A 27,515-nucleotide genomic window follows, 5' to 3' on the forward strand; every position below is an offset into this window, starting at 1 on the left:
TTTACTATGTGTGTATTTGCTCAATATCATCTAAAGTCCTGTCACAAGGACATTAAGGAGAAATACAATAGCTAGCAAATACTGGAATTCACAAAAAATGATGATTTTTTTCAAATATGTCATTATTTTATTACTTGAACTTTAGTTCAACCTTGAATGTCAGTAACGTACCCATCTTCATATTAGGCACTACCCAAACAGAAGAAAGTCCTTGCCTAAATATATTGTTTTCTTTTTTAAAGCATAAGACAAAATAGGGGCTAGAATCAAGTCTAATACATGATTTTGGAGGCAAGAAATCCTCTGCATATGGGAAAAGGTTTACAGCTTTTAAACAGTAGCTGCTTCAAGATACTTTGCAGCTTGGAGTTACAAAAATGATATTAGGAAAGGTTATTTGACAGAGTGCAAATAAACAGGATGAGAGCAGTATCTCCACGAGAATAATACTTACGTATGTCGATATACGTACACACTGAGGATGTCAACAGTTTGTACAGTAAACCTGTGAGAAATACATGACACCTGTTTTTCACAAAGAGAAGCTCAATAACTAAGACCAAAAAATGTTCGTTGATTTTGGATTCCTCTGCTGGTTGTAGACATCCCTGAAAAACTGGGGCAGTAACCAGAAATGAACCCTTTAGAAATGTGGTCTTAGATGATTTGACTGGCACTGAACAGCAATATAAAAGCAGAGTCAGAGACAGATACTAACACAAAAATCCTCCTGTGTATCACACTCTACACAAACATGCAAGTCTTTAAGCCTTTAAAAACTACCACAACTTCTTATTTTGCTGCCATAAATCTGCTCTACATCTCTGTAGTCTCTAAGGACAATTTCCCAGGCATTTTTGAAGAGAACAGAGCATAGGCAAAACGCTTTGTGTTAACATATCATAAGTAACAACACAAAATCTAAACAATGTATTTGCCATGTTACTTTTCCTTCTCTTCTCCTTCCTAAATCTAATTAATGTATACTCTTCTGCTTAATATATTAATGTATACTCTTCTGCTTAATATAAAATCAAAACTAAATCATTGAGCCCCCAATTCAGGCAAGGAACTAACTGCTTAAGAGCAGTAGACTATTGAATCAATTTATCTGAACCCTCTGAAAAATACTTTTTTTCCTTCATTAAACTCTGACACAAATCCTAACAGAGTCCTGACTGCTTTCAACAGAGTAGAAAATCATCAGCTAAAAATCTGCATTAAAGTTGCAATCAGACTCATTTCTTTGCTATTGCCAAGTCTTAGCAAACATATTATTTGGCATCTCCAATTAATCTTAAATTTGCTTTAACATGACTAATTAGGTGTATATTACCCTCAGTCTTAAACCATTAATTATTTCATTAGAGTTACATGTGGTAGCAATGAAATGTATCTCACCCCCACTTACTCAGAAAGCAGTCCTGTATACATGCAATTGCATCCATCTTCCCTCCTTAATGACACAGGCAAACAGAAAGAGTCAGAGTTTCTTTCTGCTCATTCAAGCTGTACTGCATCATACTCTTAAATTAAAATTAATCTTCCTTACTAGCCGAAGCTGACCTTTTAGCCACTGCCTGGAAAGAGAACATCACTCCCCTGGGGGCTGTTCTGGGGGAGGGCTTTCTTGCGCCTGACACCTCTCGGCCACCAGATGAGATGAGGCGAAACCACATTAAAACAGGTAATTTGGTAAGTTATGATTAATTTTATTTATACAAGGAAGGCTGGCAAGCCATGCTCAGCTTCTTGCTTCCTTAAGTACCTGCGGCAGGGAAGCTTTTTGTGATCTGTAACATCAGTAAATATTTACATTTTGGTTTATTCTTTAAAAGTCCATAATTAACTGCTTGAGGCTGAAAAGAAAGATCCCGTAAGCTTTCACTCAGTTTCCGTGTCCAGCTTGCTACTACTATATTCCTGAACTAGACAGGGACATTTTGGGAATTAAGGCATTTGTAATCATTTACATAACCAAAGATAATTCATAGTTCTTTCCAAGATAAAACCTTGACACATCAGGGAAGCACAGAGTTTGTTTTTGCTACTTACTCATCGATTAAATGGGATGTGTAAAATAGTTACAGAGACTGCAAAAGGATTTTGCCTTCTGTCACTCAAAACAATCTAAGCACTAGGAAATTCAATTTCTCTTTGCCAATAAAACCTTTTTAAATATAAGCATTACTCATATCCTGAATATAGCTTTGAAAAATTTCTTTCTTGCTGTCACTTCATATAAAATTCACATTATTTTATGTCCTCCTTCAAAAGATATACAATTTTTGTTGTTGTGATTTGTATATTTGCTGATATTTAATCAGTTTTATAACGAAAATATGAACAACCTGAAAACAGCTCCTAAGTCTGAAGACCATTAGGGCAACCAACCAGGAAGAGTCTATTTAGAGCACAGAATTCATCTTCTGTATAAAATACCAGTTGATTAGCAAATAATCTTATTTAAGGACAAAAATGGAAAGGGGAGGAAAAATGATGCAAAATATTTCTGATTTGTGAACTGACTGAAAATAATTCTTGACTCAAATGATATATAACGGGGAAATACAAAAAAAAGTAAACTCCGGACAGTGAAAATAATCCCACGCAAGGAAATCTTTGAAAATGGTGGGACAATGTAAATGATTACTACTACTACTGGAATTATAGTATTCCACTTTACAAAAGTAAGTGTTGAAAATTTCTCATGCTGAATTAAAGATAAAAGAGAAAATAATTCCAATGCTAATAATATTTAGCTTTAGGGCTTGTCACATTTAATTTTTTTCAGTTCATAAAAATCAATTGTTGTGGCAGCTATAAATTTACAGCTTTGTGGAAGTTCTCAGGAAAGGCTTTAAGGATAGGAAAAAAAAAAGAAACAGAAACACTGAAAAGAACACTTTTCACAAAGAATGTCTTGTTTTCTCTAATTTCAAATTGCTACTCACCAAAACAATGTAAAAAAAAAAAATCCTATGCATATGCATTTAAAAATTTACTTGTAAATGAATTATGACTTCAATCTCCCAGTACTCTAACTGAAAGATACTGCCAACTAGTATATGCTAACAAATAGAGCTCAAATACTAGCTTCTGGGCTTAGGATGCTTTTAATGGTGACATCCTCCACACCTGCATTTGAAAGGCTTTTCATCTAAACAATACCTTCATACAGCTATCATTCGGCTTTGCTCTAGAAACCTCAAAATGACAAAGTCTTTTCAGGAGACTGCAGCAACATTGACCAACTGATGAAATAAAGTTTAATTGATCATAATTAAAAAAAAAAGTAAATAACTCATGGAATACACAGCTCTGATCTGGTTCGAGCCACTGAAGAACTTTTAAAATAGTTCAAAGACTGTACAGCCTGGACCAAAAGGCCAGTATACGAGTTTATTTCAAGTTTTAAGCAAGTACAAAGCCAGTTTGAGAAACAGATTAATGAAATCATTACTTTATGTAATAAAGGATATGACTTGATATAAAATCTAATGTGTTAAGATTCCAATCATTACCAGAAATAGTTAGACCAACTCATTGTACTGTCTACTTCACCAATTTATTTCTTTCTCTATTCACAGACATACAAAGGGACAAGCCCATTTCTAAAGACATCTTCAGTAACATACACCATCCCAAAACCTGAAAAAGAATGAATTCAGTTTAAATTCTGGGAAGATGTAGATTAGTTCCAACTTCATTTCACCTGAACTTATTATCACTTCACAGTTTCTGATCCTCACGTGCTGTGCATTATCAGCACAATTGAGGAAAACAATGAACAGGAAAAAAAAAAAATCTTTATTTATAAAAGATAAAACTTGTTTGCCATATGTTTCTGAAAACTATCAACATTATGTTTTCTCATGAATCATCAACTGAAAAAATAGAGAAAAGATTATATTTGATTAAAATAACCCTCATGTTTCATCTTTGTATAGCAACCTCGTAAGCTATATACAGACAAGATCAGCATAATTTCTGAACTCTCCCAACTCATCAATTAAGAAAAAAACTCCAGCTGAAAATCTATTCATGAAGCAATGGATCTCTCCCACAAGGTAATTATAATTCTCTATGCAAAACAAATCCTCAGAGAACATTTAAAAACTACACTAAAATTTCCAGCACTTTAGACACATGAGACCAGATATTGTCAACTGTATTCTACCTATTATGAATTTCGTTAACATATATTTTTTTATTCATATTGAAGTAACTTTCAATTATTGCTTTTTTCCCTCTGATGTATTTATCTGTAACAAGGAATGCTGAGAGATTTTCAGTCCTCAAGCAAACTAATTAGCTCTAATAAAGCCAAAAGAAATTAGTTTTGGTTAAATGTTTACAGATAAGAAATTTAAGTGACACTTCTGAATTGCAATGGGCTGAATTTCAAAACAGAAGGTTAATCAAAGGGGAAGTTCAATTTATCTCCCATTATCAATAAAGATTTTTGAAATTAGGCAGCATTTCTAGGCACATGAAGAACTGAAAAAGACAGTAAGAATGTATGTGTTCATATGATGGCTATCAGGAAACCTTGGGGAAAAATAGTTAGACCAGAAGATAGCAGGGAATATTCAAAACAACACAGCTTAGCTGCATTTCTGAATATATTAATTCAAAAGTATCAATAATATCAGCTGAAGATCAACTCTGCTTCCAAGGGACACTGCATGGTGTCTCATCTGTCACTTTAACACAGAAGCGAAGGCAGCTAGCTATCCTCTGCATTTTTAAAATAGACTACAATAATAGTTATGCATGCATTTTAAATGCTGTAGTGTAGGGATGTCAAATGCACATGATGCCCAGCTTTTTCTTGAGACCTAGATGAAATCTCACCATACTGACACTAGGTTTAAATGAAGTTGAGCATCACTGAATTCTGATATGGCTATCAGCAAAGTGAAGAATGAAACTGAAAATTAAAGATAGGCTCAGATGGCTGCACATTTATGAAGTTTTCTAAAACAAACTTCATATCACTGATTGTTTTTTCCAACTATCTACTGAAGAATAACACCTGCCTGCAAAAAAGTGATTACCAGAGATCACTGAGGTACCAGAGATCAGATGTCTTGACAGATCCCCCTGCTCCAGTGACAATCAAAATGTCTGTCATTCTAACAAGCATAATAGCACATAAAAGATTAATATTTTTCCTAAATTTCCTAATGCAGAATACATAGCTCTAATCTGCTATTTAAAGTATTTCCATTGACTGTAGAACTAAACTAACTTCTATTTTCACAGAAACATTTTGACAGGAATGTACATCTATGAGAACCATTTCTTAGCACCTCATTGCAAGCGATATCTATGTTTGTGGGGAGGCTGCCTTTTGGTGAGCTATCATTGCAGCATTAATGTGCATTTTAAAATGGAGGAACCATGATTGTGGAAAATCTGATGTAAATACGTGAAAATCATGGGCTTACTCTCATATTCTATTGAAGGAAAAGCAGTGGCTACACATGCTGCTTTTGATTAAGTATTTTAAATTCCATCATATCTATTCAGTTTTGATTTAACACTACAACCCTCCATAGGTAAACTACTGATTTCAGCTGCACTCTCTCGAACACATGTTATTTATTTCCTTGCATGCACGGGTCTTAAGAATTTATGAGCCTAAACTACCATAAAGCCAACCAAAAAGGAAGGTAGAGTTTCATTTGTTCAGTTTACATGTATGTAAGAAAACTTATTAGCATTTTCAGTTGCTAAAAGGAAAAGTTCTTCCACAATGTTCGTGTGATTTTTTTATCTACATACAAAAGAAAGAACCCATGACAGAAGGCCATTTCAACGTACAAAACCAAAGTCTGCACTGTTTTACTCTTCTGCATAATCTTCACTTATTTCAGGTTATTTCATACAGTAACCTAGTTTGTCCAACTACAAAACACACACACTACTGCATAGTGTGGTAACAGAATGTACCATTTACAACCTGAACATACCACTTTTTAACGTTCTGACTACCAGTCCCTTTCTCCAGAAAGTGAGTTATGGAGAGAAGAGTATGTATGTTTACATACGTGTGTCAAACTATATCTGCACACATGTGCTACACTCAGAAAAAGAAAAATCAACTCCAGTGAAAGTCAGCAACCTTCCAGTTCCAGAGTTTTTATAGATTAGATTTAAAGATCGCTGCTGGGCCAATCAAAAAGAAAATTCTAGACATAAATTGTTATGTGTGTTATCTTTTGACTGCCAAAACATAGCCCAGACAGCTGATCGGCTCTGAAATCACCTAACCTTATCCAAAGGAAACCACAATTTTGCTGTTTTGTTAAAAGTCTGTTACTCCAACAGCCAGCCTGCCTTTCACCTCATTAAAGGATAACTTTGAACACTCCTGCCAATTCTTTCCCTCCTCTATTGCCAGTTTGGTGTGAAGCCTGTCTGATAGAAATCAGGGATAAAATCTGCTTTTAGGAATGCAAACTCAATTTTCATAATAAATTGCTATTTTTGTACTTGCAAAGACTAGCACCATTACTGTGAGTGTAAAAATCTCATGTAAGCATTTTACAAGTCAGTCATGCAATTTATTTTTGCATAAGCTAGAAATAGATGAATTGCCTTTTTGCCTATGTCTCTTAAAAAATTAAGGAAGACAAGAAAAATGTGATTAGAGATGGCAGATCTCTCAAGATAATACTAAAATAAGCTTTTTATCAATTTGAAGATCTGCCCTTGCATATATGGTCACAAGACAGTCACATATATTTAAAATCAGGTGAACCTCAGCAATATAAACTTACAGGTCTTTAAAGGACTTGACATACCCAGTAGCAAAGTAACACTGGCAAGACAACATCTTCGATGGCAGAACTAGGGGAACAGCAAGTGGTAAACAAAGGAAGAAATATGTCATGCATCTACCAGCTTAAAGCATATCATGGAATTTGCAATTAAAGCAATTTTGTGAAAAACTAACAACAATTATGTTGTAAAATATGTCATCATAGGCAAAATTCAAACATCTGTGTCTACCTGCAAGATGAAACACATCTGCTTTCTCTTTCCCTCCAGGAAAGACTCCGTGAACTTTCTAGTGTGCAGGATGTGAATACAGGACCTAGCATTTAATTCATCATTTATCTCAAGACCAGTGACAGTGTTTTGACTTTCTCCTAAATTTGCACATCCCCTCATTAGTGAGCCTTTCCCTCCATTAGTGGTTTACTGTTGGTTTATTTTGTAAGCTTCCAGCCAATTAACACTAAATTCAATTCCATAGAAAAAGACGTTACAGGCTTTCTCCTCCAAGCCCAATTTAACCACATTTTCTTCTCCTTCAATTTACACTACATTTAATGGTGGAAATTATTTTTAAGATTGATTTCTGATTATTATGCTTATTATAGTTCAGAGGATGATTCAGTCTATCTTTGGCTAATTCACAAAGAAAAGATTTGATCTGGAACAACTTGTGAAGGCCAAAAAGTGGTATTTACACAAAAGATGATTTCTTTTCCCTTCTACTTACCCTTTACAGCACTACACCCAGTGTGTGGCAGAAGGCACGAAGTTCTCACATATTTCCTTCTTTCACAAATAATACTAGCAAATGGTGGAGAACACACAGAAGAACTAGAAATAAATCAGTATGACTCATTTGAATTAGATGTAGAATAAATTCTTATTACGGACAAGCAATCTACCTATGGTCAAGCCTACACATAAAGACATTCCTTTACTGTTTAAAAGTGCTCTGAAATTCTTTTAAGAAAAGAAAACTATTATTTATTTAATGTACATCAGGAATATAACCTTCCTTTTTAAAAAAAATTTCTCCATATAAAATTATTGCTTTTTAAACCCCTATGCTTCAAATTATTTGAAGTATGATAGGAGATTATCTGCTTAATCCATTTCTTCCACTCAGGCATTTCAGATTTCATGCAGCTATGCAAAGTTTAGTTCTGCTTAACAGACCTGTGAAGCTCTTCACAAAGCAGAAAATGAGTCAGGAGAAAAAATAGACAGCCTTAGGGTGGTTTTAAAAAAAAAATAAAATAGTGAAATCAAACTACAAGGGAGAAATTTTGAGTTACATCTCTTGTTGACACCGTAACTAGCTAGAGAATCCATGTTACCTTTCTCCTTTTATTTTCTGCTGAAAAAACAGCAGCTGAAGGAAGCTTGTTAACTCCATTTCTTCAAACTTATGAATCTGTTTCTGTCCTTGTCAAAATGGAAACTGCCACTTGATTAGGAGCTTGACCAAATGCAAACTACCGCAGCCCTCAAACACTCAGATGATGCTTTATTTACCCAGAGGAAATGAAACTCACTGCCAGCATGTTTTGTATGTGGTTTTCGTGCCTGATTGAGAGGATAGGAATCTGGGCCTTTTCTTTACTTTTTTCAGCATAATTCAGCATGATTCAGTCTTGGTGCTGCCAAGACTATATCACCTTAAATGGGCTTTAACTACATAATTAAACAAATGACTTAACATCAGTTTATTCTTTCTTTGAGAATGACTGGATTTAAGTTAATGCTGTCTCCTTAACTCAGTCTCTTAACTCAAGCATTGCGAGCTGAACCACAAGTAGAAAATAAAAGAGCAGTTTTCCCTGAGGGTCCCAAATTGCCCACAGTGAAGTGAAATGCCTCTGCAGAGTAAAGATGGCAAACTGAAGGTTACGGTAATCTACATCTCTGCCACAGAAAACCTGAAAATCCCTGTCCTGATCCCTGGACAGGTTGGAAAGCGATATAAATTTTGAACATTTTTTCTCTGCCAGATTGTCAAATGGCATTATTTCTTCTTATGTGCAAAATGTGTGTTGAAAGTTGCTCAAATGCCAAAATGAGTCTAATCCTGATATAATGTGGTAGGGAATAATTTCTAAATTTAGGAAGTAATTGCTTTGCTGTCCAGTGAAATGCACACTAAAAAAAATAACCTCCTTGAGGCAAGTCCTCATTTTAAACACCAATTCAGACTTCAAGGAACACAAGCACTACAACTTTGGAAAAAATGAAGCTGGACAATTCCATTGTTGCAGTTGACTGTTTTCATTGGTGTTTGCTCTGTATCACAATACAATCAAAACAGCAATATTCAGTGATTAGGTGTCATTCCATACATACTTACAAAGTGCTTTTCAAATAAAACTATACAGTTCTCTTGGGTAATATTCCTTTTCGTGGAGGATTTTGACTTTTCCACTTGTGGTTTTATTAGAATTCTGAACACAACCTTGACATTTCATACTTCTTTGTGCAAGTGAAAGGAAGGAAAGGTTCTTGTTTTAAATACAATCTACCTGACACTGCTGCCCTAGAGCAGTCCCTTGCCAACTTGAATCTTGGGAGCACTAAGTCTTTGATTTCAGGAATTTCAGAGGACTGATTTCTTAGCTTCTGAAATCTGAAAGAGACTAGAGTGAACAACCAAGCAAACAAGCTGGCAACAGAATAGCTTGCCATCTGCCAATTTAAATTACTCTTTCAGTAGCCCTACAATGTGGGTTTCAAATACACTGCCAAATCCCCAACCAGCTAATTAATATCATTCCTGATTTTAAGAAAGTATCAGCAATGGTCTACATGCATTTATCACGTACAAGTTTTAGTTTCACATATGTCTGATATTCTATTAATTAATACAGAATAAAAGATTCAATGATAGACACAATCCTCATTTAAACTATGGTTTTACAATTCATAGGACTGGGCACCAATCCCACCTGGGGGGCGGGGGGAAGCAGCAAAACAAAAACCCCAGAGACCAAGTTTCCAATAAATTTTCATAAGTATTCAAAAAGAATCAAGGTGAAACCTGAATTAAACTGCACAGACCAGCCTGTGAACTGAAATCACAGCCAAATTAAAGACAGAAAGAAGGGTGTCCCAGCAACCAGTGATAAGCAGAAGCCTCTGTGGAAAGCACAGCAAACTCCCAAAGTACTTTGTCCCCTTCGACTACTGCCTGGTTTAAGGGAAGGAGAGGAAATTTAGTCCTATTCATCATGGTGCATATGCACACTAGCTCCTGTCTCCTACAATAAACCGCCTCAGCACATTCAATCACCTGGTTAGCCACTGGCAAGACATGACCCTGATTTACACATCAGCAAGTTTTCAAAGGCAAAATGCTTTTTAGTGGTTTTGAGGTGTTGATGCATTCTTATTGAACATGGAAAAACTGTTAACAAACATATGGAACAAAACCTGCTAGTCTCTAGCTGAGTTCTACAGATTCAGAAATTCACCGTTGTTTACAAGGATGATCATCTGCTATGGCAGTAAAATGTCACCACAGATTAGAATAGTAGTATTTACACATTCAGTGAGAAATCTTACTATGTTGCAATAGAGCTTTATACATTGCAGTATATCACTTGTAGGTCTGTGTCACTATATATGTACAATCTGATCTTGTAAGCCCAGACAACACACTGCCATAGTGAAGTATCAAGGATATGACAGGCATCTATCAAAAATCTCTTCTTTGATCTTTCCTGTTTATCATGAAACTGCATTCATTTAAATAATATTACTACAGAACTATGAAATACCACAGATCAAATCTTTGTAGAATGCTACATATATATTTTTTTTTCACTTTGACTTGAATCCATTTCAGTTCATGGCCAATGTAAATGTGAGTACTACCAAAATGACCCATAGAACAGTTTAAAATAAAACCCACTAAACACAGTAATATTGTGTTAGGGAGTTCAACAGATGTCACAAATAAATAGAAGAAAATATGTTCAACAAAAGGAGATATGATTACACTTCCACTTAACCTTCATGTTCAGAATGTCTCTTTTCATGAGCACCCCCAAAAGAAGCGTGTGGTTCATTTCATCTCATTTGCCAAACTCTCCTCTTTTTTTCATATATTTTGGTAGAGAAGAGAAAGTGGAAATCATTCAGTACACTGCAAACTTCAGGCCACTAACTTGACAGAAATCTCTAACTCTCCTCTGAATCTTTCTCTTTTTCTCAGTTTAAAGACTAGATAATACCATGCAACTTAAAGTAAGCTCTTTGCTTTAGTCCTCACTGTTTTGAAAATTTATGAATATTGTTATCTGACTGTAGACTAGAGGATTAGTATGTACAAACAACCCAAGGCCACATAACCTTAATAGCTATGCAAAACTGTTAACCTGTCAAATTCCTGTTCAGTACTGGGATATATCAAGGCTTATTTTTAGATATTAAAATCTTGTGATAAATAGTTAGAACCGTATTAGACCATTTTGGTTTAGGATCTGCTGAACTTCTGGGGTTTGGCTTTTTTTGTTTGTTTGTTTTTGTTTCTGCTTTGAGCTCCTGACATTCTTTTAACTATATGAAAAAGTTTTTACATTAGGATCTACCTAAGGACCATTCAAGTGTCATTCATCTGCATTAACCCCAGTCCACTACAAATAGTATACACTGAAAAGTTAAGATCTTTAATTAGGTTATTAGTATGTGCCTAAAACTTCCTACCAGATGAATGCAATCACTTCTTCCTCAATTTTAGAGAGTGGCTCTAATCTTATCATACTGAAATTCATTCTAAAATAGAGAGAAAGAGAGAAGACGAAAGAATAATAGAGTAACAAATATTGCCTCACTCAGGATAAATAATCACAAAAGCAGCAGAATCAGAAAGCTCTTACTCCATACGAGGTGTTTGACAGGCAACACACAAAGGATTAAGGTGACAAAAGCATTTGCAAATGTAGTAATTCTTAACAGAAGGGGTAGCTAACCAGAAGTCATTGCTATCATACAGGGAACCGACTGCACCTTAGTCATCCATGAGACAACCCATCTCTGATTCAAAGCAGATTCCTCCTGTAGACTGAATTTGGCATTGAGACGGATTCTCAGCCTGATTTGGTCTAACTTACCAGTTTGCCAGAAAGATAAAATACATCGCACAGCTCCCATGAGGTTTAATTTGGAGCTTGAAGTCTCACTATTGCTCTCAATAATCTCTGGTAGCCTGGGATCTAATAACTTAGTTTCTATGGCACTAGAACTCTGTCTTTCTGATGTACTGTAGTATTGTGAAACTGCAGAGGAGTCCACAAGTGAAACTACACAGGAATTCAGTACTGAAAGAAAACATCCATCTTTGTTCTTGGAACCTTTTTCATGGGACTTTACCTGAATCCTCAGAAATGAGAATCTTCATGATCTTCAAAGCCTCCTGTATTCTAAAAATCTAAAGATGAGAATGGTGATGGGTTTTTGAAGGCTATGCAAAAGAGAGGTTACATTTTAAATATGGCCCCAACTTCCAAATTAAATAAGATACCAGATCTCTTATATTTTCAAAAACATGAACAAATAAACAAAGTACTGGTACACTGTTGTGACACAGAAACAACCACTTCTAAACCTGTGAAGAAGAGTAGGTTACTCTGACGTAAAATTCACTGCTCTCTAATCGGCCACTCTTCAAAAGAGCAGATAGTATAAGAGTAATAGGAGGATTTTCCTATTCTTCTGAAAAAGTTTTATTACACATACTCAGTGTGTCTATACTATACAGTGACAGGCAGATCCATAGGCACAGAATGGCTTCTCTTTTCAGCTGGGTGAGCTAAGAGAACAGGGCTTCTAAAAATAATTTGTTTTGTTCAGTAATAGCTTTCATCATTATTCTTCTTTTTGCTATTCTTGCAGTCTGTGAGGAAAGCTAATTTTTCTTCGCAGATCTCTGCATGTGTTCTAACAGCTCAACCCAGGCTCTGATTTTTCAGCCTGCTTAGGAACCAGAAAAGACATTTTCAGGGTGGGAGACATTAATGTCACTTGAATCAAACCTGCCTGAGAACTTTTATTGCCATATTCTAAAGAAAATATTCAAAACAGGAATCATGGGGGAAGAAAATGGGAAAGAAAATTATTAAAGCTACTGTTCACTAGCAGAAATAACCATCTCACTTTTATTCACTAACCTGATGTTTGCAACTGAAAAAAACCCCAAAATTCAACACTCCATTTTTTCTAAGGCAGCATTTAATGTGCAATCTAGTTATACATACTAGCCATTCCTATCAAATGTCTGTATCGTTCATTCCATTTATGGGCTGAGAGTATGGACAAGGAACCCTTTCCTATAGGGTGAACCACCACTTTCTTGCAGAAATCTACTCATTCATTTGCCATTGCGCGGAACATCCCACTCCTGCCCCCCCGGCTTTTTCGTGATCATCCGATTCACAGATGGATCAGATCCCTGCAACTGCTGACCAGGACACAAGCTCCCTTTTCCTTCAGCAACAGACGCTCTTAGAACTATGAAGTTTGGAGAAGGACACAACTGATGGAAACCAGACGGAGAAATCAGTAACATGCCCAGAGGACTTCTAATGATTCATAGATCACAGTTGGCAAGTTGGCCTTGGAAAATTATAATAAACGCATTATTACAGGACTTATGTAGCTTATTTCATCAGACTGTGGAGTTTTGGGTGTTTTTTTTTTTTTGTAATTTAATTTTTATACCAAGCATCCATTGATACATGGTTCCCAAAACATCACGTGTACTATTTTGCAGTATACAGGCAAAATTAAGGCCTTGAAATACTTTTCGGTATTTACTGAAATTTATTTATACTTTTCAGAATATTTTTAAATGATTATTCAAGTTGAAACAGTTATTTTGATTTTGCCAAAATGAAAATTTGAAAAAACTTTTGCTTTTCTTCAAAATCATCATCATACTTTTCTTCAGTATTGACCACTGTACATCCAGTACTTTAAATAAATCAGAAGTGTATAAATCAGAATCTGCAAATTAAATTTGGCACTGAACTCAAACATCATCAAATTTCACTAAACACTGCCAACTTGAAATGACTACACATTTTTTCTTTTTTTTTTTTTTTTAAGTTGTTAGCTCTACCAAGTTTCTCTTTCTGACAAGAATTCGCATAAAATTCTGACATTACCAAATCTACGCTTTCTGTAAGAGGAATTGCAATCCAAAAATATCTAGTCTGCTGAAGCACAGATGACTTTCTTATGCACCACCCAATATAGCAAGATTAAAATCCTGAGTGGTTTCAAAAGGTTAATATTGATCCTGAAGAAAAAGGGCTTCAGTCCCTATAATATTAGATAAAATACCATACCTAGCTAACAGCTGATGGTGTTCAGCTATTTAAAGCTGGTTTAACACAATTTTTACAGTGCCTTCCCAACTATTCTTTTTAGCTTACTAAATATGGTGTTACTTTTTCCCCCAGAGGTAGAGATTTCCCAATTACACTTGAGGGGATGTCTTGGTTTTAAACTTAATTATATGGTAATGTGCTAAAAATGCTGTTACTTGGGAGGACTGCAGTCTTATTCATTTTATACATAAGGACGGAGTCCAATTTCAAGAAAATTACTTCCAGAATCTGCATAGTTGAGATCTTGTAAAGGGTATGTCCCAGCTCATCTGTCAATCTAATTTGGTTCATGTGACAAGAAGGTGCACTCAAAAGGCTAGACTCCCAGACACAGAACTGAAATTAAATCCCATAATTGAAGTTAAAAAAGCCCACAAAACAAACAAAAAACACCGCACTGATACATCAGCAAAGGGGAATAGGGTGGGAAAAACTCATAGCAATTTTCTGTATTGGTGATGTTTTGCAAAAGTAGGTTTTTTCCCCTCAGTTATTTGCCAAGGAGAAACACATAAATTGCAGTTCACGGAAAATAACTAGGAAAGTCAAGCATTTGATTCACCAAAATTTCTGTTCTCTGAATCACGGTCTATAAGTCTCTAGCTCTGAGGCTGGCAATGGTTTCATCACAGACATAAAAGCAGACAGAATTTACATGGCATGCAGACATTGCAAGGACATGAAGAAATCCAGGCAGATTTCTGAACTAATTTCCATCATTTCCCTTTGGTAAGTGAAGAGCTCCGAGAACATTTTTCTCTTTCAAGGTAATGATTAGCTGCATTGTAAAATATAAACTATCCTACTAAATGAACAAGATGATGTTTCAATAGGATAAATATGTGGTTGGTTCAGAGGCCTGAAATAATCCAGAAAGAAGCCAATTTTTCCTTAATATTAACTATGTTTTTTCAAAATACTGCCCAGATCAGTAGAGATCTTTGAGTCCTCTCCCACTGTCACAAAGAAAGTACACAGAAAGGTATGAGCCCAAAGGCCCTTCCCCAGTGTATAACCTCCAACACCAAGGACTCTGCAGGAGCAGTGGAAGAGAATGGGCCACAGAACTGTTTTAAACAATTCTGTTCAGAAAATCAGAGTCTTTCTTTTCCAATTGCCTTCGACAACTGGTGACTACCAAGTGAGTTTTTTATTCATTTGGAATAACAGAAGTAATTACAGCCTGGAATAATTCAACTCCAGTGATACAGTGGCCATGTAAACCAAGAACATGGTAAATCATCCATCTGTATGTTCAGTAAAACTACTCTTACTGATTGATCAGTGCTGCTATTTAACATCACTTTCTGGAAATTGTTAAAAAGTCAGTGCTTTGCCATTGATACTTGTGACAACATTCTGGCTTATAAACCTAATCTGAAGATGACTTTTCCACAGCTATATTAACTCCCATGCAACATAAATGCATAAGCCACACATCAGGTCATCTGTTCTTCCTTATCAGAGAAGCCCAGTTTACTTCTGTCCTATAGAAGTTGTCTCACTCTTACTCAAAAACTGCTTCAAGAATCTGAAATTTTACAAAATATCTGCAGTAGTAAGTAACATAAAAGTCACAGTTTTATAAAACTTTGGACCCATTGCAGTGGCAGTCTGCATGTGGATTCTGGAATAGATGTCAACGTGCTTGGAGAACATTTACACTACGGGAAATCCAGGATTAAAGTGCTAACCTTAGTATGGGTGGTATTGCTGCCCGCTGTCGTGTTCCATTCTTTGAACCAAGCAACTCTAAGAAATACGCAACACTATGAGACAGAAAGGTTTTAGGGTAGATAGGTAAGAGTTTCTCTTTGGAACATGACTTAACACAATGTTTCTTGGGCACAGATCCATTGTAAGAGAGAGCAGTGCCAGACAGTGATGTAATGGACAAGCAGTAAGAAAGCACTCATATCCTATATTGTACCCTTCATACGGTGATTTCAAGGAAATGTAAAAAGGTTACATACCTAAGGCTCACACGAGGCCTGTGCTTAAACTATATGCCAAAAGGCTTAACCATGTAAAACACAAGTGCAGTCAAGAAATACTGACTTTAAATTCCTGGTTGGACTGCAGACTGCTGTCTTCTGCAACTATCTTGACCCACGCAATAATTCTGTTATTCTTGTATAAAATTCTTTTGAACCAATCATGCAGCTATGGCTTTTTATTTACTTATTAATTTATTTTTAGAAAAGGAGAAGGGAGGAGGCATTTTGTTTTCTTAGCTCTTTCATCATTCTTTCAGAAAAAGAGATAAAAATTTCATCTTTGCTAGAAATGTAGTATTTACTTCTAAGCACTGAGCCCCGTAAAATGTGGTTGCAGTGTAGGCTTTATGGTCACTACAGAATACACAAAACTTAATATATTCAGGATGGTTTTTATAGGTATTCTTTTTATTTGATCTGTTGCTTAGAATCCTATACATCTGGATTCATGAAAGAAAGAGCTTCTTCAGAGTAGTGCACAGCATGGTGATTGTGGGACTCAGAGATCATAATTTATAATTGCACTCCAAAACCTCAGCTGGATTCCCAAATTGACAAAATAGGTTATTTAATTTTTACAGGACTTCTCGGATGGGAGAAAGCTTTGTTTAATAATGCTTTGGCACTCCAGAAAATCTAGGAGGCATCCATTATTCAGTTAGCCAGCCTATAAAAATTACATGACTTTTAACACACTTTTTAATTGCCTTTAATTATTAACATTTACATTGCTCTTCAAAATGACAAAGTGTCTCAGCTGGAGACATGGTTAAATTTTTAATAACACTGGAAAGCAAAGCAACAAATCTCAGAATATGGATTTTAAACATACACAATATTACAGGTATGTGTATTTATAGATATAATATCATCTATATAAAAATGTATAAAATTCTCCCTCTGTTTATATATAAAGTATACAAACATTAAAAACATATATATATGTTTTCATGCATGTATCCTTAATGAAATCGCATGATCATGCTGTTCAGAATGTAGAAAAGAGATTAAGCTCAGAAGGCTTTTGGGGTCCACAGGCTTGAACAAAAATGATTGCACAGACCCCTAAAAAGCCTATCTTACCATATCTTTAATTTGTGGAATTCTGCCAGCTAGGAGAATGGTGAAGCTACTAGAGATCATAGTGTAAGAGGCTTGCTCACTACATATTTCATAGTTCTAATGGAAAACACTCATTACAAAAAAAACCAAAAAACGCCCACCTCTCACGAAGACATGAAGTAAACTATTTTATTCATGTACAAAGTCAGCTATCAATAACCTTGCCCATTTAAAAACATTTTTCTCCAAACAACTCAGGGGGGGTTTGTGTGTTTTTTACTACTCCCTCAAATGTCAAATACCTTGCAATTCTACAATTTTAATTGGCACTGGAGATCATTAAATAGAACATTTATTGCCCAAACCAGAAAAAATGCACCTATGTTCTCTCCTTGTCTCTCTCTTTGGACTTTTCCCCAACTTGCATTTAAACAACTTGCCTAACTTTATATGCTAGATTTTCAAATTAATTCTACCCATGTTCTGGGTTTATTAACCTTAGAAAGCAGAAGTAAGTTAAGTATAGAAACATTATTTTTTATTGAACTATGGTTCTTTCTCTTACAATTTTTGCCAGAAAACTGAAATTTTCCTGGTGATGTTGCTATCAGATATCTTCCATTTTATACGACCTGCTCATTTCAGATAAATTTTATAGATGTGTTTGCTGCCAAGCAAACCTTTTACCTTCTGAAGTTTCCAAACATCTGTTTTCAAAAACTCAGCTCTGTCTGCGATGTTAACCACAAAAAAGTAAGCCACAACACTGCTAAGGCTAATGTCATTAGGTTGCCAAGAGACACCCCGAATATAATTCAGATTGACTCATAGCTAAAGACAGCCAGCCAGTAATACCATTAAAACATCCCCATAGGCTTCTTGTTCCTTCTTTTCTAGAAAATTATTCACACAATTACAAAATATTTGAAAAAATTTTAAGAAGAGTACTAGAAAGCAATGAAGATAGTTCCCTCCACTATTAGGATAGGGACATACCCAAATGCTCATGCTCAATCCTTTCTCCAGGCATCTTTCCCCCCTGGTCACTCACACAATCCTTTCAAAAGCATGTGTCACAATTTTGCCTTCCCTCTTCCTAGATCGCTTTCTGTTTGAGCCCTGGATAAGCTTCAATCCTCCAATAGGAATCTCTGGAGTATGTAAATGAAAGTCAGACTCCCTATGAAAGACTTAAACCAGATTGAAGAGCTGGAAGTACCCCTGAACTCTTGAGAAACTATTTATCATAGGCAAATAACGTGGAGCAGCTTGCTTCTCTCATTAATGAGAATTAGTAGGCATCTTTCCTTAACAAAGGAGTGAGTTTCATAATTGTCCAACTTTCAGGACTTTAAGGAAATGGAAAAACTATGCGAGAAAAGTACAAAACCAGTTTGTTTCAGAGGGATAGAAAGAGAATAGTGCTAATACAGTGCTAGCAAACAAGGTCCCAGTTTCCTTCTCATATTTCTGAATAAAACAGTACTTCTTCGTTCAAATCCAAACAATTAAAAAAAACTTGTGTGACAACCAATGCACAACTGTATGTACACCAGAGATGATCAACCTGCTAAAATTACCTCCTGAAGTGGTAAAGTTGGGTCATAAGGGATTAATTACATAATTGAGAAATGCCCAGAATGCATCTTACCACTATTGTTACTTTTCCTGTATTTAGGGTTTTTTCACTTTTCTCTTCTATATTGACTTCAGACCAAAGCATTGCCAAATTTGCAAACTAGCCAACATTTTTTAAAAAGAGAAATGAGAACAGATTCTCTTATGAATACATTTTTGTTAGCTTTCTTTATCTTTTACTCCCCACTTCATAGCCTTGGTTTACATTTCAGAATCTGACAGGACCAGGACTTATTCCACTAAACTGAATTACAGGTATTAATTAACGGCTCTCGCTTGTTTGCTAGCTCCTGCAAGCAGAAGGGTAGATAAAAATGTATTTACAGCAGAATTTAATTACACATTTTCAAGCCACTGGCCTCCTGGCAAAAGTCTCCCAATGTAGTGCAGAATAGGACTTGGATTAAGAATTAATTTACTGTCAGCAATGACCTGCAATTTAATGGCTTAATCAAGTTTGCTATGAAATTGGTAGGGAGCTCTGGAGCCTAACATTGCCCCAGAGCCTGCTGCGTCTAAAGACAGGTTTCAGAGATCCATAACGTAATCATCATCCAGCAAATCCAAGATCTCTCTCAGTATATAATCAGGAACTGCCTCTAGCAAGCTTACTACTCACATTACAAAGTTATAGCTCATGTATTTGAAGTTCAGTGCATATATTTGACTCTTTCCTCCTCTTCCAACTAAATCTTCCAAAGAAACCGTACTTGCATGAATACCAAGATTAGCATGTAAATACAGGCCAGTGTGTGACTAACACATTCTCTCTCATCTTTTCAAATCATAATGCAAATATAGAAAACTGTTAATAAAAAAGACAAAAGGTTTTAACACAGAAATGCTTCTTTTAGCTCTATTCAGAATTCTCCCTACAGTGGGCAGTATGATTACAGAGTACTTTCTATAGGAGCACAGCTGAAGACAGAAATAAGATTAGGACTTTGAAAATCACAGTTGAGATAGAATTAGCTATGAAATAAGCCTTTTGTTTGTTAAAATTTTGAAATTTAAAAGATCTTGATTATCTTTAACAATAAAATCAATCCACATTTTCTGCTAAAAGCCAACTGATAGAATAAATGCTGAAATAGATAATGTTATGCCAGAAATAGGGGGATAAAAACTATTCTTTTGAGCTTTCAAGGCCAGATTTTAATGATCTCAGAGGCTCCAACCTTTCAAAAATATGAATAAGCTTCTCCCATGGAGTGTCTAGCTGGGCTGAAATATTCCAAACTCTCTGCAAATTATCATCAGTTGTCAAAATATCCCAGGAGAAACTCCTAGAAGTGCTTTGAACACCATACCATCACAGCAGCTTACTTATTTTACTACTTTTTCCCTGCTAAGATCATGAATCATCCTTACGTCTCCCATTCTGTCATCCATCCATATTTACATCGCATCTAGCACAATGCTACTAGTACATTCAGATGCTTCTTTTTGTGGCACTGAGGACTTTTTTCCTTTTCTTTTTTTCTCCTTTTTTAAAAATAACCTCAAAGCTTTTCCCCCCTCATTTATTCTCAAAACAGAATAATACACAACACCTCTAAATAAGTAATACATCACTATGTGGAATAATACTTTATATACTGAATTTAAGAAACATGGATGCAGAAGTGTTGGGTTTTAACTCCTAAGTATGAAAATGAATGTAGATACATTCAGAATTTGTACAGACAGGATCATGATGCAGTCCTACACCTTCACCAAAAGCTGACATGTGCATGTGTGGTGGAAGAGTACACTCCCTATTTATAGTTAAACGAAGCTCATGAGTTAAAAATGATGAAACTTATGTGTAAGTGAAGATCTAGTACAAGTCTAAAAAAAATACCAAGCTTAGGTTCACTGAATCACTTCCATCACGAAAAATCTTAGCTCATAGCAAAATCTTGTAGCAGTATTTAGGTTAATGAATACGCTGTTGTCAGAACTCAAGCATGCAGCAAATGTAAAACAATCAGAATTCTGAAACACTTCACCACCACCCCAAAAAAAAACCCCAAAATGCACAGACATGATGAACTACATGTTAAACGTAATACCGTGGATGGATGTTTGAGTAGTCATCGCTTTTATAATGTAATTCTTTAAATACAGGAGGTAAGCTGAAGAGATGAAAAACACATCTTCATAAAGAAAAAAAAGCCAAAGTCTTAAATCATAGTTTGTCATTCCTAATAAGTCCCTTCTGTATTAAGTATTTCTCAGTTGAGCTTACATATAATTTATAAATTGACAGTAAGTCCTTTAATGAGCGTGTTGAGAATACTGCAATATGGAGTCAGACATTCAGAAACATCTAATTAAGCATTTGACCACATCCATTCCAAAAGGAGAAAGGTATGAGAAAATTACTGTGTCTGTGCCTTAATAAAAAAAAAAAAAAAAGCTAGTTACATTTTATTTGTAAGACTGAGCTTTAATCCTCTAGCCTTGCATCCACTCAACTGAGTTACCAGCTAATAATCATTTCCTTAACATCTGTACAGATTACTGGACTTCTGACATATCATTTTCTTAACAAATACATTGTTCCCATATATTCTACAACACTGCTTGGTTTAGTTATCTGCAATGAACATGTTTCTCATACCATGAAAAATTCAGAAGCAAGAAAACTCTACTTTTTTACTCTAGTTCTTGTGAGTTCCTGCATATTCTGTTTTAAATTCTATAGGTCATGTATTACAAGGATATGTTATGGAATACTATGGCATTTATTCTCTGAATTTTAAGCATTCCAAAGATGGCTGAGAATATAGGTGTTAAACTCTTCAGCATCTTAACAAATAAGTGTACACTTCATCAGAAAAGCAGAATGTTCATTCATAAAAAATACGCAAAAATCTCTTCCACAGCATTATATCTTTCCTCTGTCAACACAATGTATGTGCTAGGATGGTTATGCTCATCCAAAAACTGCAAATTATCAGAGCACATGTACAGATCTTAGAGCAGCAGCAATGATGGCAATGACAATGCTAGTGGGTTCCAATTGTTACAGTTGTTCTAATAATCACCTCTGCCCATTACAATACCATTTATGATTACAGCAGTCAATTGAAAACAGCAACTCCTACTTTCTGAACTCCCCTTTCTCATGCCAGACAACACTTAATGGAGCTAGAAGCCTAAAAATTCACTCCGTACATTGCAACTTCAGTGCCCGATGTAACTTTGGTTTCTACACTTACACATCAGCAGCCTGCTTTGTTTCTCTTCTCTCCACAGTACTACGCCTAGCGTTACATGCATGCTGTACTGCCACAGGTGATTGATTTATTTATTTTTATCCCATCACAACAGAAACTGGATGTTTTCAAACCTTAAATTTTTCTAGACTTTGAGCTAAATTTTTAAACTGTCAACTATTTAAATGCAATTTACGCTCTCTCAGATAAAGTTACACCATGCTGGACTTTCTTTCAACATAAGTGAGTGGTAGGCATAATGCTTTGCTTTGTAAATTTAGAACAGAATTTTCTTTCTGTGCAATCAACTTCAAATTTACACACTGAATTCCTTTCTAAACAGCTGCAGAGGGCTAACTGCTAAGAGCAGGCAACAGCAAAGCCCGCCCCCATCTCAAGTGGGAAGCTAGGCTGCAAACCATCAAAATGCCAAAGGCACAAAATAGCATACTTGTCCCAATTTCTTCATGTTATTTTGGTATAATTTTAAAAAAAACAAAACAACAACACATAACTCATTAATTATAACCTTTCAAAAGTGTTTTCCTTTCCCCCAAACTGTTAAAATTTAGTAGAACTGCAGCCAGAGTTCTAATAAAACTATTTTTAGCCTTTGTTACGCAGAGAACATCATGAAGAGTCTCATCTTTCTATTAATGCAAATGTATTTAAGCAGTCAGTGCAGGAAACTTTAAAATATGCTAATCACTGTTTCTTTGGACTCCAGTCTCTAATATCTTTGCTGATGTGTACATACCACAGACAAGCTAAGTAAAGGGAACAACATCATTTAAAGTGTCAATAGGTATTCACAGCTCCATAAAGTGACAGTCATATGTATATTTTATTGCCACATTTATGTATTTCATAAATTTCCACATGCAACATCCTTTTAATACATAATGTTCTTATTTTCTGGTGACTGAGCTGAGTTGCCACAGTGTGTTATAAATGGAAATGCTTTTGATAATCACATGCACTGTTTTTCTTTTTAAAGTGATTCAGTGCTGATGAAAGGGGCCACATTGATGGCCTTGCAGATTGGAGTTCCTGTTAATCCACAAAGAAAACAAGGCACTGTCAGGGCAGTAGTTGGGCCAGCTTCCCTCCAGTATATCTCCATTTAAATCCGCAAGAGAAAAAAATGAAACAACAACATACATATCACATCTCTAAGTCACAGCCTGACTCTGCCTGCTCATATCCTTGGCCTGCTTCTTATTTTTACTAGCAGAGAAAGTAATCAAAGCAAGCAATGCATTTCTGGGATTGGACTGCTGCCCGTGAGCTGTTTCATAGCACACATTTAAATCCAGCAGCACACATCACTCCCAGGCCAGCACATACATCTTCAGTATGTAGTTAAAAAGAAAACATGAATTTGATTTAATACAGCATTGAGGTAAAGTTACTGAGTCTTCCTTGCCTTCAACACTCCTTTTCTGAAAGCAAGCGGTTCTCATCTCCTGGGTGTCCCATCAGGAATGACAGGTATTTTCTTCAGCGGCTCGCTATGATAAAGGCAAACCTAGCCAAGATAGATGTATGTAACTCTCAATTGTGTCACTATTATTTATGAAAATGAATATATGATTTATTAGCAATGTGGCCAAAATATTGGAAAATATTATTTTGTAGTTTACTTATCTACCATACAGTGTATAGCAGCAAGCATCACAACTGAAAGACAAGACCTAGACACTTGTCTAAACCACCTGTAACTCCTAATCTATAAAACTGAACTAGAAATTTAAAGAACAAAGGCCCTTTTTTAATGACACACAAATGTCAGCAATTAGGGGAGAATGTGCTAGCATAGAAATTAATAATCAAGTAGAAACACAGGATTTTAAAATACCAAAAGTAGCTCAATTAGAATACTTAAAACAGAGGCTACCTGAACACAGCAGAGTGATGTGGCCAGAAACAGGAGCGTTTCATCACGCAAAGATAGCTGTGAGTCTAACAGATTCCTCAGACACTCTCCTGCCATTTGCAAGTAAAATCCTGCCTGCCCACAGGGAACTAGGGAATTGTTAGTAAAGAGTAATGGGTCATCCCCTTCTTAGGAGGTACCCAGTTATAAAGCTGTTTTCTTATCTCAATAAAATTTCATAAAAAATGATCCGCAAATCTTCATGGCAACTACACAAAACATGCCACCTACTGCTAAAGGAACAAGGAAGTTTCAAAATATGTTCACGAGTGGTGATAATATAGTGCACTTTGCTTTGAATCATATTCTGTTCCTTTATGACTACATTTCACATTTTATGAATCCTATAAACCCACATAGAGAAAGAGTTAAATCATACTTGCCTTGCTGAAATGAATAGTCTCAATTATGTCTTTGAGACCATGCACTCAAGCCAAGATACTTTTGGCTCTATATGAGCATATTTTTAAAAAGTGTTGCTAATTATTTATATAGCTCATTATCTCCTTGCTTTGCTGAGCACGACTCATTTCCCTCGTCCACCCACTACCTCTCAGGTAACAATGAACTAATGGTTTGAATGTGTCTGAAACTATTACTTTTTTTAAGAAGGAAAAAAATTCACCAGTGCAGCCACTTTGGAGGAATATTCAGTGAAATCCAAAAATGAGATCTCACTGCCATTAGACTTGAGAAGCAAGTCACTTACATTGCACCTTTCCCCCAAATGAAGAAACCTTGATAGGTGATTTTCTGTAAGAGCAATGCAGGTACCTTATAGACAGTGTGCATAAGGAAAGAGTAAGAGAGAACATCCCAAGTGATGATTGCTTCAAAACTGTTTGTTTTACCCAATGTAGTTAATCTCTGTCCCTCCAAAATAAAATAAGCCATAGCAAGGCCCTAGTGGTGTACTAATACTGGTACATATTCCTCAAGGAGAGAAAGAACGGCCATTTACATAGGGCATGCTGCCAAATGCTACTGAGCCTGTAGTCCCACATACAGCTGGTGGTTGCCTCTCTCCCAACACCACAGAAAATGGTGAGGCTTATGGGCACACTTCCACACTTGTTAGCATATCTTTACACTGAATAGATACTGTTAGAACGTATTTACACAGGTTAGCTACAATTATACACACAACTTGAAAGCCCTGTTCTTATGCTTATCAAAGTACATTGTGAGCTGTCTGCAACATCAGTGGAATCGCTTGTAACAATTATTTACAGTGGTAAATAACTGAAGTATCGTGTATACTTTCACACATCTAGCTATTTAACAGTGATCTTGCGTGCTGCCAGTGCACACAATGTTTTCAAGTGTCTGAAGACACTCAGAGCTCCATACACCCAACCTTAATCAATTAGAAACAGAACTGGAAGGCTTCTTTGGAGGGGAGAATCACAACTGCTGCTTCAAACCAGAGATGCAGTCTCAAAACCATTTAAACAGACAAGCAGAAGTTTCTATGCCTTTGGTAAACTGGTCTTGTCCAACTCCCAAATTCATTCTACTCTCATCACGGTACTTCACGCTGAGAAAGCAACTCGCACTATTTCCTGATATAAAGCGAATGTTCCAAGCTGCAGGAATGTTTGCTAAAGGACCATGCTGAGGACTACAGTCCTGTCAATGTTAACTTCAGGTTCATTTACCATAAGAATTACAATTTATGGGACTGTAGTTTGTAGTTATGTAGTTACTTTTGAACTAACCACAAACATTCTGCATGACTTACCTTGTCGGTTTATAACTCTTCATAGAAGGACTTTTTTTTTTTTTTTAAACCAACATTTGTCAGTAAAGCACCTTTTGCGTTTGGAATCTATACTAATATCCCCACAGATGCGAATACAGAATCTGTGCATATAAAATATGCATGAGTACTAAGCACAGGTTAAGACAGGAATTTGTAAACTTCAACACACACTAATATGCTCCTGTTCCCATATCTCAGTTTTTCTGGTTATGGCTGATGAAAGAGGACAGCTCAGAAACAGTTTTGAATATCTTTTTGACATTCAATACACTTTTCCCCAAAACGCCTTTTATCTGTGATGTACACCACCGAGGCATGAGCTCATCACAGGCTCTAATATCCATATTCAGAAAGTGATTTCATTTAAAAATATCTTTCTCCCAGCTGTGCTGCCTTTACAAAGTGCTGTACACTTTGTACAGCATTTATATGAACTGGAATTTTGATCCAACACTTCTGGTGTTTTTTAGCCAGTAAAAAGAAAGTTTGGTAGCTTTGAGCAGCCTTCTTGCTGCAGATCTAATTGCTAGTATTTCTCCAGGAAACAGAGCGAAAAGTTTATTCAAATAACGATCTAGTCTACCTTTATATGCCGTTAGAGAACAATTTGATTATTCATACAGATATGGCTGTATCTTGCTTGCACTACTCATATTACTAGTCTTGCTGTCTTCAGTGGTACTACTAATAATCAAAATTTGACATATATTATGTGAGGAAAAAAAACCCAAACCAAAACAACAAAACACCAACACTAGCAAAAAGACTTGCAGATATTTAGAAATGGAATACATACTCTTCTGGCTTTAGGTCATCAGTTTTAACAGAACAAAGATTCTTTTGCCACTCAGTCACTAGAGCAGTGATTGCAATCTTCAGCCATATGAAGGCTGCTGAAGAGTCTCTCAGAAATACGCTAAAGTACTCAGTCTAGTTCAGTTTGAGAACTAGAAGACAACCAGAAGTTGAAGAACCAGTTGTTTCATAACATAAATTCAGTAGCAAAATTATTATTAAATGGTTAGGTTTTTTGGAAGCCTCAGCAGAAAGTCTGAGATAGCTCTAGACACAAATATGAAACAATCAGCAGAGGTGTTACTGCTCTTCCTACTGGAGAAAGCTTTGATATGCACTTCGATATTTTCATCATCTGGGTTTTAGTAATGACTATTTCAAGGTAAAAAATATATTCTTGTACATTCTATAAAGAGAGTCAATCAGTCCCCTAAATTATTTCTAAATTAAATCTCAAGCCAAAATCAGAAAGCCATCATCTAATTCACCTCTGAATTCAGTAGCAACACCACTGAGCCTAAAGATTTTTAGTATGGGGTTTAAGGCTTACATTTTTTAATATCACGTGAATACTTTGTCTCCAGCCAATATATTGGACAAGAAGCCTTGCAAATGAAGCTACTACAAACTTCTGCAGTCTGATTCATTAGGACAAAAGTTAATTAAATCATGTTCTCTCCTCAGACGTACTATTTTGTCTTAAAGATGATTAAACAAGAGGCAAATGTAATTAGGATAGGAAAAAATATAAGCAAAAAAATTAATCTTATAATGCGTTTCAGAAAAATGAAGTAATAAATCACCTTGCTCCATAAGCGCTTTGTTTTGCTGTAACTGATAATGCATTGAGATTTTTTAGCTTTCTTGTCTGATACAAGTATTACATTTGTTGAGGCAATTTAGAAGGAAACTGGGACTGTGACAACAGACAGTAGATTTAGGAGAAAGATA

The 27,515-nt window shown here is 35.7% G+C and overlaps 1 protein-coding gene across 15 annotated transcripts in view; it reads right to left on the reverse strand.

Annotated features, from left to right (window-relative positions):
* Positions 1 to 27,515, reverse strand: part of RIMBP2 (RIMS binding protein 2) — a 172,953-nt gene that overhangs the window by 81,327 nt on the left and 64,111 nt on the right. Inside the window, exon 1 of one of the 15 annotated variants that reach the window (XM_075769529.1) lies at positions 8,127 to 8,145. The exons of the other annotated variants lie outside the window; for them this stretch is intronic. The gene's annotated coding sequence lies outside the window, so the exon portion shown is untranslated. Of the gene's footprint in view, positions 1 to 8,126; positions 8,146 to 27,515 lie in introns of those variants that run through there. 15 annotated transcript variants of the gene reach the window in all.

This window comes from Balearica regulorum, chromosome 17 (assembly GCF_011004875.1).
Source record: "Balearica regulorum gibbericeps isolate bBalReg1 chromosome 17, bBalReg1.pri, whole genome shotgun sequence".
Classification (NCBI taxonomy): domain Eukaryota; kingdom Metazoa; phylum Chordata; class Aves; order Gruiformes; family Gruidae; genus Balearica; species Balearica regulorum.